The sequence below is a fragment of the Schistocerca cancellata genome, chromosome 11 (assembly GCF_023864275.1).
Source record: "Schistocerca cancellata isolate TAMUIC-IGC-003103 chromosome 11, iqSchCanc2.1, whole genome shotgun sequence".
Taxonomy (NCBI): domain Eukaryota; kingdom Metazoa; phylum Arthropoda; class Insecta; order Orthoptera; family Acrididae; genus Schistocerca; species Schistocerca cancellata.
The window spans coordinates 138,744,646-138,761,972 of record NC_064636.1 but is presented as its reverse complement, the minus strand read 5'-3'; positions in this window follow the sequence as shown (position 1 = coordinate 138,761,972).

Sequence of the window (17,327 nt, the reverse complement as noted above, 5' to 3'; positions counted from 1 at the left end):
CTGGCCAGGGTAGTTGACTTACACCTTCTAGAGCACGTTGGGTGGCACGGGATACATGCGGACGTGCATTGTCCTGTTGGAACAGCAAGTTCCCTTGCCGGTCTAGGAATGGTAGAACGATGGGTTCGATGACGCTTTGGATGTACCGTGCACTATTCAGTGTACCCTCGACGATCACCAATGGTGTACGGCCAGTGTAGGAGATCGCTCCCCACACCATGATGCCGGGTGTTGGCCCTGTGTGCCTCGGTCGTATGCAGTCCTGATTGTGGCGCTCACCTGCACGGCGCCAAACACGCATACGACCATCATTGGCACCAAAGCAGAAGCGACTGTCATCGCTGAAGACGACACGTCTCCATTCGTCCCTCCATTCACGCCTGTCGCGACACCACTGGAGGCGGGCTGCACGATGTTAGGGCGTGAGCGGAAGACGGCCTAACGGTGTGCGGGACCGTAGCCCAGCTTCATGGAGACGGTTGCGAATGGTCCTCGCCGATACCCCAGGAGCAACAGTGTCCCTAATTTGCTGGGAAGTGGCGGTGCGGTCCCCTACGGCACTGCGTAGGATCCTACGGTCTTGGCGTGCATCCGTGCGTCGCTGCGGTCCGGTCCCAGGTCGACGGGCACGTGCACCTTCCGCCGACCACTGGCGACAACATCGATGTACTCTGGAGACCTCACACCCCACGTGTTGAGCAATTCGGCGGTACGTCCACCCGGCCTCTCGCATGCCCACTATACGCCCTCGCTCAAAGTCCGTCAACTGCACATATGGTTCACGTCCACGCTGTCGCGGCATGCTACCAGTGTTAAAGACTGCGATGGAGCTCCGTATGCCACGGCAAACTAGCTGACACTGACGGCGGCGGTGCACAAATGCTGCGCAGCTAGCGCCATTCGACGGCCAACACCGCGGTTCCTGGTGTGTCCGCTGTGCCGGGCGTGTGATCATTGCTTGTACAGCCCTCTCGCAGTGTCCGGAGCAAGTATGGTGGGTCTGACACACCGGTGTCAATGTGTTCTTTTTTCCATTTCCAGGAGTGTAGTTACTATTACGACACGTTTACGTAATGTGTATATACAAACATACAGTTGTAAATGTCCCCGTTCGTAGCCGCTAATTATAACAATATGTTTACTTTTGTGCCGTAGCATATAGCTATAATCAGCGGTGGAAGTATATTTGCGAACGCCGACCGTGTGCGGCTGTTTCTTGTTGGATTGTCTGGTCAGTCGGAAGTTGCATTGCAGAGGAGAGTAAATGCCTATTGAAAATATAATTATTTTTGGATAGCTCAACATGAATTTCCTAAGGGACCGTAGTTTATCATGCATTTACCAGTAGAATATTTCGCCGCATGCAACTTCCATCCGATTTCGACTAAAGAATTCGTGACTGAACTCTCTATTTGGCAGAAACATAAGGAAAATTAAATAACTTCATGAAGGAGTGAGACATAGATTCTATAGTAAATAAATAGTCCATACAGCAGTTCCATTTAACTCTGAATTTATGGCAATTAATAGATGAACTTACACTGCAATGGACCTTTAACATGGATGCCGTTTTGACTGGCACTTCTCTTCTCGTAATGAAAGTAATTCCTTTGACGTTTCCACATACACGTCGCACAATAAATCTACTGCTATGCAGTATTGCACTTTTAGTATTGCACATTTACTTTACACTAAAACAATATTATTTCTAACGATAATAATACGGCGGCGAGGCATGCGCGTCCGACACAAGTTACAAGAGGCGAGAGAAGGAAAGAGGAGTAAATGAGTAACAGTTCATCGAGAATATCTCTTACATCAAAAGAATGTGTAAAAGTGTTCTTCTTCTGTCCATTTTTCGCGCCGCGGTTTTCAAAGTCAATAACTCACTGCATCTCTGACGGCGCTTCGACAATAAACAAGTTACGTCACAGGTCGTTCACCTTTTACATTCTCGCAACATTATTTGCTAACTATATCTGTTGCCGAGCGACTGCTCGATTAGTGAATGATTTCAAATGATAAGGCAATCACATAATGTTACATTACTCACTGGTATAGAGCACGCTCGACCCACCTATATGCAAAGAGTATTTATGGATTGAATTTTTTTTTCTCCACGTGCTGTTTAAGGGTTGTGAGCGTTAGAGAGGAAATATAGTTTGACGAATTAGTAGTTGTTTTGGTTGCTACTGCGTGCAGAACTGTAATATTCAGGGTCATGTCCTCGGTGAGAATGCAGTGTAATTGAGTAACACTGTTTAAGTATTTGACGATATGTATGGCAATTGGCCATGTTTAGTTGCCGGTGCAACATAGCGATCAGTGTAAAATAGTTGTTTGCTGTTGAAAGTCAGGTGTGCAGAAAAAAAAAGACAGACCTTTCTTCCACATGAGATGGATGATTATTTAGATAAGAGCAAATGATAATGCTTGATTGATGCTCTGTGTTTGGATATAGGAGTCTCTAAACGGCGGCGCCAACGATTGTGTATGTTGAAGGAATGAAATGTAATGCGAGATGGAAACAGTGCTGCATTAGGACATGGAGGACGAGCAAATTCACGTTTTCCCTCTTGTTCTCTCTCTATTGTGAAGATGATTACAGTACGCAAGCGCACGTCGGTGATGCCTTCCCGAGCATTACGCCCGCTGGTCAGGTATTCATTATTACGGATAGCACTTGTTTGGCTTGTGTTGTATAATGACTAGAGAAGATGGGTGTGTATGCTATAGTGAGGGACGTATAGATTCAGCACAAAGATAAAGGCGCGTGTTTTTTTATGTGGAAAATTATGGGCTCTATAGATAGTGACATTCGACCACGAACGAGGACAATCGATAGCAGAAATTACGTGTAAATCGACCGCTGACAGAGTGCTGCGGCAATGGTAATAATATTTAATTTTAGTTGGAAGTGGTGAATATGGTCGCGGCTTCCAATATTCTTGTGAGTGTGGTATGTATTTGATGATGTGTATAAGAGTTTGCGGGTTTAACTGTCATTGGGATTTAGCGATCTGTCAAAATAATTTTACCGCTGAGAGTCCGGGAAAGAAGAGGTGGATGGTGCTTGGACAGAGGCGGTGTGTAAATTCGATAAGAGCGAATGAGAATGCTAGACTGATTGATTGACATGGTTTGTTGTGGGTTTTGTGAGCGACAAGATAGGATGGAGGACGTTTGCGTATGTTGAGAGTGGGAAGGGAATCAGGTTAGGTGCGGTGGGAAGAGTGAATTGGATGTTATTTTGGTAAAGAGGATCTGTTAGGAGAAGAATTTCCGTTCATAAAAGCGAGAGATTAAGAAAGCGAGGGTTAACTATTCCTGGGGACTATAGAGTTAGGTGGAGGTAGCGTTGCGAGGTAAGAATAATATTGAGAACGTTTTAGTTGGCGAGTCGCGACGCATACATTTCGACGAAGGCTGTGTAGTTATGTGTGGTTAAAGGGGTGTGTCGTGTCGCGCGAGGAGCAATGCGCGGTGTGCTATTGTGTCAGAGGCGGTGAAGACAACGCTGGCGTGTGTCGTCTCGCGTATGGACCTGCGCCTCGGAGTTGTGCGACGTGGGAGTAACGGTGGCCGCACAGACGCAACTTGGGCTGCGCTCCCGCCATGTGACGTCAGTACGTGTGTGCAGGTGAACACGACACGCGTTTGGACAGGAACTCCTCGGAGAGGAAGTACGAAGGAGATGCCGCCGCTTGCGGGTGCCTGCGCGTGGTTTGACAGTTGACGGCTGCGCCACGTCTCCGGCGCTGTCTGTGCGCTCTGCGCCGCGGCGTTTGGCGGAGGGTGCTTGCAGCCGTCTTGCGAGCAGGCGTGTAGGCTGCGCTCTGAGCTATTTGGACAGTTTACGAGTACTCAGCGTGTCTGGACATACGTGTGCTGAATTATTTACGAGGAGTGTGAATGTCTGTAATTAAATTATTTGCGTAAATTGGGAGTTGCTGGCGCGTCTGCAGACTGTGTATTCTGAGCTCATGCATAAGATGGAGAGTGTTTTGCCTCAGTCTGATAAATGTATTAGATCTCTAAATGAAACGTTCGAAAGTAAATACAGTGCCCTCCTTCCTTACTCTCCCCAGCAACGTAGTGCAGCCTGAGTAATTTTAGCACACAGACCACCATCTGGAATTAGGTGATAGGAGGGATGACAGTACGATCTGCTGGCAGTATATACTATGTGAGTTGCGCAGTTCAAATAGCTCTGAGCACTATGGGACTTAACTTCTGAGGTCATCAGTCCCCTAGAGCTTAGAACTACTTAAACCTAACTAACACAAGGACATCACACACATCCCTGCCAGAGGCAGGATTCGAACCCGCGACCATAGCGGTCGCGTGGTTCCAGACTGTACCGCCTAGAACCACTCGGGCACTCCGGCCGGCAGTTGGGCAGTAAACCCCGTAGTGGAGACACGGCCTGCAAAATAAAGGCTTGTGTTCAGATCTGTAGTCGCCCCAGCATCTTGGATGAAGTCATGCGCTGTGCACGTCAGTACGGGTTAGTGCACATCAGTGCAGGTCAGTACACGTTGGCCCGTCAACATGGGTCGGTTAGGGGGCGTGGTGCTGTGTTGAGGATCGTAGTGGAGACTTTAACTATTTGGTTCTAGGTACAGGTCGGTATGGCATTGCTGAAAATTGATTCCAAGTCCTAGGTTCAATGAAGTGGAATCACGTTACTAATGCAGCAGCCAATAGGAGTGCAGCATTCTAGGGGGTGTGGGTGGGGGGTGCTATGTCATGAATGAACATCACGCTGATGGGAAAATGTCGAACTTGTCATCTGAGAATTGAAGATTCATATTTTACACTGACTTATTGAATATGATTAAAATTGAAATAGAATAAAGTAGTTAGGTAACTGACAGGTTTGATGTGCGATGTGGGTGTTAGTGTAGTCAGCAGGCTTACAGAAGACTGAGTACGGCGCGTGTGTGGAGGTGGCGGCCGAGGCTGTCTGACGTAAGCGGTCGGACGCCAGTGGCGAGAGAGAGAGAGAGAGAGAGGGAGACAGAGAGAGAGAGAGAGCGGGCGGTCTCGTGTCATCAGCCGACGTCACGGCAGCGTCCTTTGGTGGCCACGATGTGGACTCAGCCAGCCGGGCTGTGGAGCTCGTGCTGGACGCATCGGGTGCAGCCGTCTCGAGTGACGGTACTCGCGTCGTCAGCTGACGGCAGCAGAGCGCCCTCTGTAGCCACCGATATGAACTAAGACAGTTCGAGTCCAGACCCGGTGGAGAACACACCTGCTCGAAATTGGTTAAATAATAAAGATAAGTCCTTTTTTCCCGCCATTTACTTAGGTGTGATGCTTTGTCATATTGGAATTTGAATTCTGGCCGGAAAGTGCCACGCCCCCCTTGCCCAGAAAACTGGTGCTAAGTTCAATCTTCCCACCGAAACCCGCCATCTCGATTCGCGTCATAGCAGGCATCTAGGATGACGTCATCACCGCCATCTTGGATAACGGTACTTTGGGGTGGTACCGGCCTAGCCCTAATACTCATGTGTGTTCAAACATTATGAATTACTTCGAAGAAAACGGTCTATTGACACACGGTGACCACGGATTAGAAAACTTCGTTCTTGTAGAAACACAAAAAGCTCTTTACACACACACGAAGTGCTGAGTACTATTGACAAGGGATTTCAAATGGATTCTGTATTTCTGGATTTCCAAAAGGCTTTTGACACTGTATCAGACAAGCGACTTGTAGTGAAATTGGGCGCTTGTGGAATATCGTCTGTTATGTGACTGCATTCGTGATTTCCTGCCAGAGGTTGTAATTGATGGAAAGTCATCGCGTAAAACAGAAGCGGTTTCTGGTCTTCCCCAAGGTAGTGTTATAGGTCCTTAGCTGTTCGATATATAAACGATTTGCGAGACAATCCGAGCACCTGTCTTAGGTTGTTTGCAGATGACGCTGTCGTTTGTCGACTAATAAAGTCATCAGAAGATGGAAACAAATTGCAAAACGATTTAGAAACGATATCTGTATGGTGCGAAAATTGGCAGTGGACCGTAAATAACGGAAAGTATGAGATCATCCACACGAGTGCTAAAAGGAGTTCGTCAAACTTCGGTTACACGATAAATCAGTCAAATCTAAAGGCCGTAAATTCAAGTGAATAGCGAAGAAGTAGAATTACTAACAAGTGAAACTGTTGTGAAAGAGGCAAATCATAGACTGCGTTTTAGTGGCAGAGCACTTGGAAAATACATCAGATCTACTAAGGAGAGCTGGCCGGTGTGGCCGTGCGGTTAAAGGCGCTTCAGTCTGGAACCGCGTGACCGCTACGGTCGCAGGTTCGAATCCTGCCTCGGGCATGGATGTGTGTGATGTCCTTAGGTTAGTTAGGTTTAAGTAGTTCTAAGTTCTAGGGGACTTATGACCACAGATGTTGAGTCCCATAGTGCTCAGAGCCATTTTTTTTTACTAAGGAGACTGCCTACACTACGCTTGTCCGTCGTCTTTTAGAATATTGCTGCGCGGTGTGGCATTCTTACCACATGGGACTGACGGAGTACATCGGGAAAGTTCAAAGAAGGGCAGCACGTTTTGCTTTATCGCGAAAGAGGGGAGAGAGTGTCACTGAAATGATAAAGGATTTAGGGTGCGATCATTAAAGAAACAGGTGTTTTTCGTTGCGGAGGAATATTCTCACGAAATTCCAATCACCAGCTTTCTCCTCCGAATGCGTAAATGTTTTGTTGACGTCCACCTACATGGGGAGAAACGATCACCACGATAAAATAAGGGAAGTCAGAACTCGTATGGAAAGATATAGCGTTCTTTCCGTGCGCTATGCGAGATTGGAATAACAGAGAATTGTGAAGATTGTTCGACGAACACTCTGCTAGGCAGTTAAACGTGGTTTGCAGAGTATCCATGTAGATGTAGATGCAGATGTAGATGTAGATGCAGATGTAGATGTAGATGCAGATGACGCGAAGTATGGAACGAGCGAGGTTAGCGGCGTCGCCCCGGGTGCGGACATCGACGTGAATCGTACTGCAGCGTCGCTTAAGTGTGTCGTTCTGTTTGTGTAATACGGCGACGAAGCTTCAGTTCAGCTGTTACACTCTGGCCCCTGAGAACCACATTAAGAACCGACACCTCGCTTCAGGAAGATACTGTTGTTGTTGTTGTTGTGGTCTTCAGTCCTGAGACTGGTTTGATGCAGCTCTCCATGCTACTCTATCCTGTGCAAGCTTCTACCAGTTTTTCCATTCGTCTGTAAAGAATTCGCGTTAGTATTTTGCAGCTGTGACTTATTAAACTGATAGTTCGGTAATTTTCACATCTGTCAACACCTACTTTTTTGGAAATTGGAATTATTATATTCTCCTTGAAGTCTGAGGGTATTTCGCCTCTCTCGTACATCTTGTTAACCAGATGGTAGAGGTTTGCCGGGACTGGCTCTCCCAAGGCCGTCAGTAGTTCTAATGGAATGTTGTCTACTCTGGGGACCTTGTTTCGACTCAGGTCTTTCAGCGCTCTGACAAACTCTTCACACAGTATCGTATCTCCCATTTCATCTTCATCTACATCCTCTTCCATTTCCATAATATTGTCCTCAAGTACATCGCCCTTGTATAGACCATCTATATACTCCTACCTTTCCCTTCTTTGCTTAGAACTGGGTTTCCATCTGAGCTCTTGATATTCATACAAGTGGCTCTCTTTTCTCCAAAGCTCTCTTTAATTTTCCAGTAGGCAGTATCTATCTTACCCCTAGTGAGATAAGCCTCTACATCCTTACATTTTTCCTCTAGCCATCCCTGCTTAGCCATTTTGCACTTCCTGTCGATCTCATTTTTGAGACGTTTGTATTCCTTTTTGTCTGTTAAATTTACTGCATTTTTATATTTTCTCCTTTCATCAATTAAATTCAATATTTCTTCTGTTACCCAAGGATTTCTACTAGCCCTCGTCTTTTTACCTACTTGATCCTCTGCTGCCTTCACTACTTCATCCCTCAAACCTACCCATTCTTCTTCTACTGTATTTATTTCCCCCATTCCTGTCAATTGTTCCCTTATGCTCTCCCTGAAACCCTGTACAACCTCTGGTTTAGTCAGTTTATCCAGGTCCCATCTCCTTAAATTCCCACCTTTTTGCCATTTCTTCAGTTTTAATCTACAGTTCCTAACCAATAGATTGTGGTCAGAGTCCACATCTGCCCCTGGAAATGTCTTACAATTTAAAATCTGGTTCCTAAATCTCTGTCTTACCATTATATAATCTATCTGATATCTTCTAGTATCTCCAGGATTGTTCCACGTATACAACTCTCTTTTATGATTCTTGAACCAAGTGTTAGCTATGATTAAGTTATGCTCTATGCAAAATTCTGCAGAGCTGGTTGGCATATAAACTTGTACTACTGTAGTAGGCGTGGGCTTCGTGTCTATCTTCGCCACAATAATACGTTAACTATGGTGTTTGTAGTAGCTTACCCGCACTCCTATTTTTTTTTATTCATTATTAAACCTACTCCTGCATTACCCCTATTTGATTTTGTATTTATAAGCCTGTATTCACCTGACCAAAAGTCTTGTTCCTCCTGCCACCGAACTTCACTAATTCCCACTATATCTAACTTTAACCTGACCATTTCCCTTTTTAAATTTTCTAACGTTCCTGCTCGATTAAGGAATATGACATTCCACGCTCCGAGCCGTAGAACGCCAGTTTTCTTTCTCCTGATAACGACGTCCTCTTGAGTAGTCCCCGCCCGGAGATCCGAATGGGGAACTATTTTACCTCCGGAATATTTTACCCAAGCGGACGCCATCGTCATTTAACCATTCAGTAAAGCTGCATGCCCTCTGGAAAAATTACGGTTGTAGTTTCTCCTTGCATTCAGCCGTTCGCAGTACCAGCACAGCAAGGCCGTTTTGTTTAGGATTACAAGACCAGATCAGTCAATCACCAGACTGTTGCGCCCGCAACTACTGAAAAGGCTGCAGCCCCTCTTCAGGAACCACACGTTTGTCTGGCCTCTCAACAGATACCCCTCCGTTGTGGTTGCACCTACGGTACGGCTATCTGTGTCGCTGAGGCACGCAAGCCTCCCCACCAACGGCAAGGCCCAGTGGGCGGGGGGGAGGTGTGGGAGGGGGGGAGGGGGGGAGGGGGGGAGGGGGGAGAGGGAGAAATATTCTGACGAAATTCCAATCACCCACTTTCACCTCCGAATGCGTAAATATTTTGTTGACGTCCACCTACATGGGGAGAAACGATTACCACGATAAAATAAGTTAAGTCAGAACTCGAACGGAAATATACAGCGTTCTTTGCGTGCGCTATGCGAGATTGGAGTAACAGAGAACTGTGAAGGTCGTTCTATGAACACTCTGCTAGGTAGTTAAACGTGGTTTGCAGAGTAACCATGTAGATGTAGATGTAGATGTAGATGTAGATGCAGATGACGCTTAGTATGGAACGAGCGAGGTTAGTGGCGTCGCCCCGGGTGCGGACATCGACGTGAATCGTACTGCAGCGTCGCTTAAGTGTGTCGTTCTGTTTGAGTGACAGGACGACGAAGCTTCAGTTCAGCTGTTACACTCTGGCCACTAAGAACGCACATTAAGAACCTACACCTCGTTTCAAGAAGATACTGCTCGTTTCAATTTAATTTAAATTGTTTAGTCACCGCATGCGACGATAACCAACTGTCTACTACTCACGCTACGGAAAGGGCTGCGTCGAAATAATTATCTGGCCTATACTATTGATTGTGACTTTTTGTTATAGACTTGCAAAGTTTATTGTCTTTCCTGTTTTTTTGTTCTTTAGACAGGCCAATAAACATTCATTAACACCTTATCAAAATGTTCCAGCCAGCCCACAGTCGTACGTCCGACCAGAGATTCTAGCACTCTGCAGCGATTCCGATATTGTGAATTTTACAAATATTCCGTCTAAAATGCAGTTAATTTCAGATTTTACTTTTCACTTGACAGATCCATGTAACGTCAAATATCACAAATCTTCAGCTCTAATCAGTAAAGAGTGTATCTTTCTCTCTCTTGAAATAAATTCGAAACTATATCCTTTGATCATAGAAATTACGCTGACTTTCCGCAGTTAATACTTTTGTAAAATGATTGGTATACTTTTTAAAATAACTTTATGTATTTTCAGTACCTCGCTGTACATGGCACGCAATATTAGCAGCCGCAACAAGAGTAATAACGGCAATCACAAGACAGGAATCGGAACAGAAATAGGAATAGTAATCAGAATACTGAGCTACCAATGATGACTACGTTCATATACAACCGAAAACAAACTACGGTATTACAGATTTGTGCTGTTATAACTTTATGTTCATAGTAATTTTACTTCTTTTGAATTAAATGTTTTACTCAACTATTCCAAGTAATGAGTATTACGAAAGGAAGAATTAGTGAAATATTTCGCTGACATTGACGGCAGTGCGACAGTGGTTAAATTGTGCAGTGCGACATTTTGTTGACTGACTGTCAGGGGACTAACAGCCAGCCACTTGCCTGTCTATCCTCTAAGGAAATCCTTTAGTCGGTACGAGTCCACATTCACGAACCAAATGTCTTCAGCCAGAATTCTTGTGTAACCTTTGCGGCTCTGCACTTAACCTTCCTACGGCACTGGAAAGAAAATCTACGGTTTGTTATAAAGCGAGTTCCAACACTGGTTAGACATTGAGAAATCCGTTCTACGCGGCTGTACGAATATTTATTACGACCACGTCCGGCTACTGAACACCATTACTTAATCTGCCAAATAAATAGAACAGTGAAGTTATGTACATCGACGATAATGCATCTAACAAAAACCTCTCCCTTCCATCTCTGTAATTTAGAATTTCTCTTTCTTTATGCAGATGTCGTCATTCTCACCATTGAATGGATTTACTCACAACAAAGTCAGTACCCGTGCAGCTGCGTAGTACGAACTTCGTTAAAACCTCACTTAGGTGAAGACCCGTGATTGTGCAAGGGTGCTGAATTTTATGCAGTATAAGAGACGCTCTGCCTGTTGGAAACAGACGGCCCTTCCTGCTGAAGGAGCCACGCAAGGGATTCTCGCGCCCACGGGCACACGTGGTTGTGCTTCTTGCGTTGAAACCACCGAAGAGAGAGGCGAGAAAACGAAAATCTCTGTGCCAGAGTGAGCAACATTTTGAATCACGCAGATTTTAAAGAGCCGCAAAGAAAGCACACAGCTGTCCTTATCAGTTAATACTCCTCAAGTCGAGTTGGCGCCCATTATCTTTATCGGGTCACGCGACAAGTATCTCAAGTGCGACCGACGTGCAATCTCCTCTTTCTGGAACATTCCCCTGTGACAAATAAACAGCTGGTATTTGCGATACACGCACTTGGCAAATGCGCTTGCTCAAGTATGAGATTTTCTCGATACACTCTTCGAAATAGTACTACAACCCCCTTCTTTACTATTAGGGGGTTCCATATTTAGCGCTTCATGTCTCAATCTTTCCTGCGCAGAATTGGGTCAAAATTTGTCAAGGTTCAAAAAATGGCTCTGAGCACTATGGGACTTAACATCTATGGTCATCAGTCCCCTAGAACTTAGAAATACTTAAACCCAGCTAACCTAAAGACATCACACAACACCCAGTCATCAGGAGGCAGAGAAAATCCCTGACCTCGACGGTAATCGAACCCGGGAACCCGGGCGTGGGAAGCGAGAACGCTACCGCACGACCACGAGCTGCGGACATTTGTCAAGAAAAGCTTGCTCGAATTGAGTGTACGTTTGAGATATTTCAGCTACAGTATATCCGATGTCCATGTCAAGGTACCGCCTTGAAAAAAACCTACCACATGGTGCATCTTGTGGCTCTCAGTGGCACATTTCGAAAAGCTTTTATAAGTAGCATCGGGTGCTATTTCTCTTATTCCGCGCAAAAACACTTGGAAGTGACGGTGTTTTAACAAGCCTTCACGCAGCAGTGCGGATGAAAGTGATAATCCTACGGCGGGGGTTGGTCAGAGGCGTAGCTGTCCAGTAACGCTTTCGCCTGTCAGTTGAAGCTGGCAGCCGACTGCCCGCACCGTAGCCTGTGTGCACGGCGTGCGCGGGCGGAGCAGAAGCCGCGCTTCGACGGCCGGCAGGCAGAGAGCCCCGGCCTCTGTCCCCGTATTCGGCTGCATTCGCGTCCAGCCTGGCCCCGCCCTCACCCCCTCCACACCTGCCGCGCTGCGCCTTCGACGCCCCCGCCTACCTGCAGAACAGTTTCGGTCTCTTTGCCCGAATTAGCTTCTCCGTTTCTCGTAAACAAGTCCGACGTCCGCGTGCTGCTTTGTGTGCCAGGGTGGGGTCCGCTACGGAGTGCGTTCTGGCTCTGCACGCTCGTGTATTTCTCTCACGTCGGCGTTTACTCGGCTCCGCTCTCACTTGATGAGGCCCAGTTCCTCAGGCAGATGTTCCACTTGGCCTGCAACTTCACTGCAGGTCGCCTGCGAGTCCAGTACCTGCGTCTGAACAGAAGACACTGGCGAGGCAACTTGCAGAGGTGCGACTTCGTCTGACCCGACACTTACTTTCCGTTGTTCCGGCGATAGCTGCGAAAAGTTCGGTGTCTGGACGAAAAATTTGGACAAAACGACACAACATTCAACCAGACACTTTATTGTTTATTTCACTATTCATTCGATTAAGCTTGTTATTCATTCGTATGAGCATTGACCTCATGCACTGTGCCAGTACGCTCACGATGCCGTATCGTTTATTATTGGTGACGCGAAATTTCCGTTGGAGCTCGTATGGCTTCCCAGTATTGAATCAATATCCAGTCCTCTGGCTATTTCGCTTTCCAAATGATTGTGGAAAATTGAGACGCCGTCTTGTCGCTGGATCACTACGTCATCTGCTAAACCGGGACGGCTTTATGTTGTTGGATGCTCTGCCGTAGTTTCTTGCTCCGCATCCGAATCGAAATTTACGCGTGAGACGTTATCGCCCAGGAGCACCTGTCTTACATTCGCACTTATTATCTTGTTCTCTCCCATCACGGTATTTTCTATGCCTCATTTTTGTTTAAAACGCTGTTCATTCCTCTGTTGGCAGCCGCCACTTAGTTTCCAATTTTTATTTTATTGATTGGACAAGAAAGTTAAATAAATTCCTTTTAGTACATTCACTTACTGCTATTCTCACTAATCTGCTTTTACTAAAAGAAATATTCTAGCTGCCACGGAGCTATCTAATCGACAATAATAAAGCTGGTATAATCGAACGTTGTTGCAATGAACGTTCGGCTGCTACTGGAAAACTAATTGCGTGCGAGAGAGATATTAACGATTTTTAAAACTGCTTCAAAGTGACCTGTGCTAACATTAAGAGTGCAACGGAAATTCCATTGTTAAATGCACAGGAGAGAGCACATAGGTGGAAAGAATACATTGACAGCCTCTATGAGGGTGAAGATTTGTCTGATGTGTTAGAAGAAGAAACAGGAGTCGATTTAAAAGAGATAGGGGATCCAGTATTAGAATCTGACTTCAAAAGAGCTTTGGAGGACTTACGGTCAAATAAGGCAGAAGGGATACATAACATTCCATCATAATTTCTAAAATCATTGGGGGAAGTGGCAACAAAACGACTATTCACGTTGGTGTGTAGAATATATGAGTCTGGCGACATACCATCTGACTTTCGGAAAAGCATCATCCACACAATTCCGAAGACGGCAAGAGCTGACAAGTGCGAGAATTATCGCACAATCAGCTTAACAGCTCATGCATCGAAGCTGCTTACAAGAATAATATACAGAAGAATGGAAAAGAAAATTGAGAATGCGCTAGGTGACGATCAGTTTGACTTTAGGAAAAGTAAAGGGACGAGAGAGGCAATTCTGACGTTACGGCTAATAATGGAAGCAAGGCTAAAGAAAAATCAAGACGCTTTCATAGGATTTGTCGACCTGGAAAAAGCATTCGACAATATAAAATGGTGCAAGCTGTTTGAGATTCTGAAAAAAGTAGGGGTAAGCTATAGGGAGAGACGGGTCATATACAATAAGTACAACAACCAAGAGGGAATAATAAGAGTGGACGATCAAGATCGAAGTGCTCGTATTAAGAAGGGTGTAAGACAAGGCTGTAGCCTTTCGCCCCCACTCTTCAATCTGTACATCGAGGAAGCAATGATGGAAATAAAAGAAAGGTTCAGGAGCAGAATTAAAATACAAGGTGAAAGGATATTAATGATACGATTCGCTGATGACATTGCTATCCTGAGTGAAATTGAAGAAGAATTAAATAATCTGCTGAACGGAATGAACAGTCTAATGAGTACACAGTATGGTTTGAGAGTAAATCGGAGAAAGACGAATGTAATGAGAAGTAGTAGAAATGAGAACAGCGAGAAACTTAACATCAGGATTGATGGTCACGAAGTCAATGACGTTAAGGAATTCTGCTAACTAGGCAGTAAAATAACCAATGACGGACGGAGCAAGGAGGACACCAAAAGCAGACTCGCTATTGCAAAAAAGGCATTTCTGGCCAAGAGAAGTCTACTAATATCAAATACCGGCATTAACTTGGGGAAGAAATTTCTGAGGATGTACGTCTGGAGTATAGCATTGTATGGTAGTGAAACATGGACTGTGGGAAAACCGGAACAGAAGAGAATCGAAGCATTTGAGATGTGGTGCTATAGACGAATGTTGAATATTAGGTGGACTGATAAGGTAAGGAATGAGGAGGTTCTACGCAGAATCGGAGAGGAAAGGAATATGTGGAAAACACTGATAAGGAGAAGGGACAAGATGATAGGACATCTGCTAAGACATGAGGGAATGACTTCCATGGTACTAGAGGGAGCTGTAGAGGGCAAAAACTGTAGAGGAAGACAGAGATTGGAATACGTCAAGCAAACAATTGAAGACGTAGGTTGCAAGTGCTACTCTGAGATGAAGAGGTTAGCACAGGAAAGGAATTCGTGGCGGGCCGCATCAAACCAGTCAGTAGACTGATGACCAAAAAGAAAATTGACAAGACCCTTGTTACGCCACACTCGGGCTTTACTGATCCAAACACTGGAGGGCAAGACGGTCGCCGCGGCTTCAGAGTCTGGAGGAAACCGAGAGCTGAAGTGAGTGTAGTGATGGCTACAGAGTCCCGGCAGAAGGAGGTTAGAGGGAGGGCAGAGGAAGGGAGCGGTTTCAAGCAGGTCAGCACACTGCACGTGACTGACAGAGCAGAAAAAGGGAGAGGGAATCGACAGTTACGCCATGAAATCAATCTGCGTACGATTCTGTGTCTCGGAAAAATATATCGCAGAATACTGCTGATACGTGTGAGTCGTATGGTGTATAATATGTAATACCCGGAATGCGACGCTCGCCATGTTGGAGAGAGTGACAAGCACTATCATTTACTTTCGGTTACAGTCCCCACAAAATGGCAACTGCCAGATTAGCTGAAGAAAGTTTTGCAGTAAAGGTACACAGTATTGCTGGAAGATCATGCCCCATTAATAATGCAAGAAACGGTCAAGAAATGGCCAGGTATATTCTCCACACCTACATAACCTCCCAAAAATTATCAATGGTTACTTTCAATTACATTTCTTCACAGCATGACACGAAAGCTGGTAATGTACAGTCGTGGACAAAACTAGCGAGACCCGTCCCCTTTTCCTTATGCTGATCTGCACAGCTTCAAAGTCTGCTACACAGCATAACACGCAAGGCGACAAAGTGCTACCAACAAACTATGTACAGGCGTGAAATTGACAAACTATTCGAACTTTGTCAGACTGTTTTCATCATGTGTAACACTATATTTATGCTGATTATTGTGTTAAACACAACACGTAAATATAAAATATAAATGAAAGAAGAAATTTTAATTAGTATGAACTGTACTAAGAAAAATGAAATTCAGCTTATCGAGACAACATAGCTGTTTCAGTAAGACAAAGTACCCCAGATCGTTACGATTTAGCAAAATATTACGCGCATTCGACCGCGGAACGGCCTGTGCCAACGTTCAGACCAGCCGTACTGGATTACCGTTGCTGACATAAACAGAAAGTGTGCATATTTAGCAATGCGTGAAGATTCATAACGTAATTCAGTTAAAAATCATTCATTGCCACGAGTAAGTCAATTCAGTTATTGACAAATGCGGAAAAAGTAGGCAGTAACGAGTATGAAATTGTACAAGATCTTCCTATTTACATCCACAGGGCGCCGGTACAGAATAAAGGTGACAATAAAACGAATTGGGAGCGCGAGAATTTCTTAAAATTGCTTTGCTTGTAGTCTATCTGCCACCATCGAGATTAGAACCGAAAACAAACCAGACCTCCCTTGCAGTAGCAAACACCTTTCAGCACGCTAGCAGACAACCCAGGCAACAGCCCTCTGTTATTACCCCAGATATGAATAAGCCGGCAATTTCGCAATGAAAATGGCGGAATGATCTGCACTTTCTCGTGCATAGAGCTTTCTCCTCAAAAACAAGAATTTTCTACCTTTATGTCATCGCTTATGTGACAATCATTGGAGATGTTTATCGAAATAACAAGATACTGTAATTAGCGAATAAATTTAGTAGGATAATTCTACACCACCCCAGGAAATAAACGGCTACATATCTGCCAAACGTACTCTACAATGTTCGAATTCTCCATTAGACTCGCCACAGCCAGAAAACATTCATTAGACGAAGTGTTTCTTAAGCTAGCTAGCAATGGGAATGCGGTGGCATTAATACTGGGATCTGCATTACCACGTATGTAGGCAAATGGATTTTATTTGCATTCCTGTAAACGTGATTTGGATGGAAAGCGTCGCTACGAGTAATATGCTGATGTATCGACTACAACGAGAGCTCAACCAAAACGTGAAACCATCGACAAAATGGGCTGGGAAGCACTGCCTCATCCCGCTTACAGTCCTGATTTAGCTCCTAGTGATTTACATTTGTTTGGTTTACAGAAGAAGGCATTACGTGGGAAGAGGTTCCAGGACAACGAGGACGTGAAACGTTTATGCGAAAGTGGTTCAAACATCAAGATAAAGAGTTGTTTGTAGCCGGAATAAAAACGCTTCCAGCCCGTTGGAACAAGTGCATTGATGTTCAACGGGATTATGTTGAAAAGTAGGAAAAGTATTGTTTTGTAAAAATGAACGCTTTTTCCTCCAGACCAATTTAGTTATTGAATGACCGTCTTACCATCTACAGTCGATAGAAAAAGTCGTCTGCAGAATCTCGAATATAGGAAGGACGGATAACTACGATAACTAAAGTACAAACCGCTTAGCACCCCATGAGTGACAAGAATAATGTAC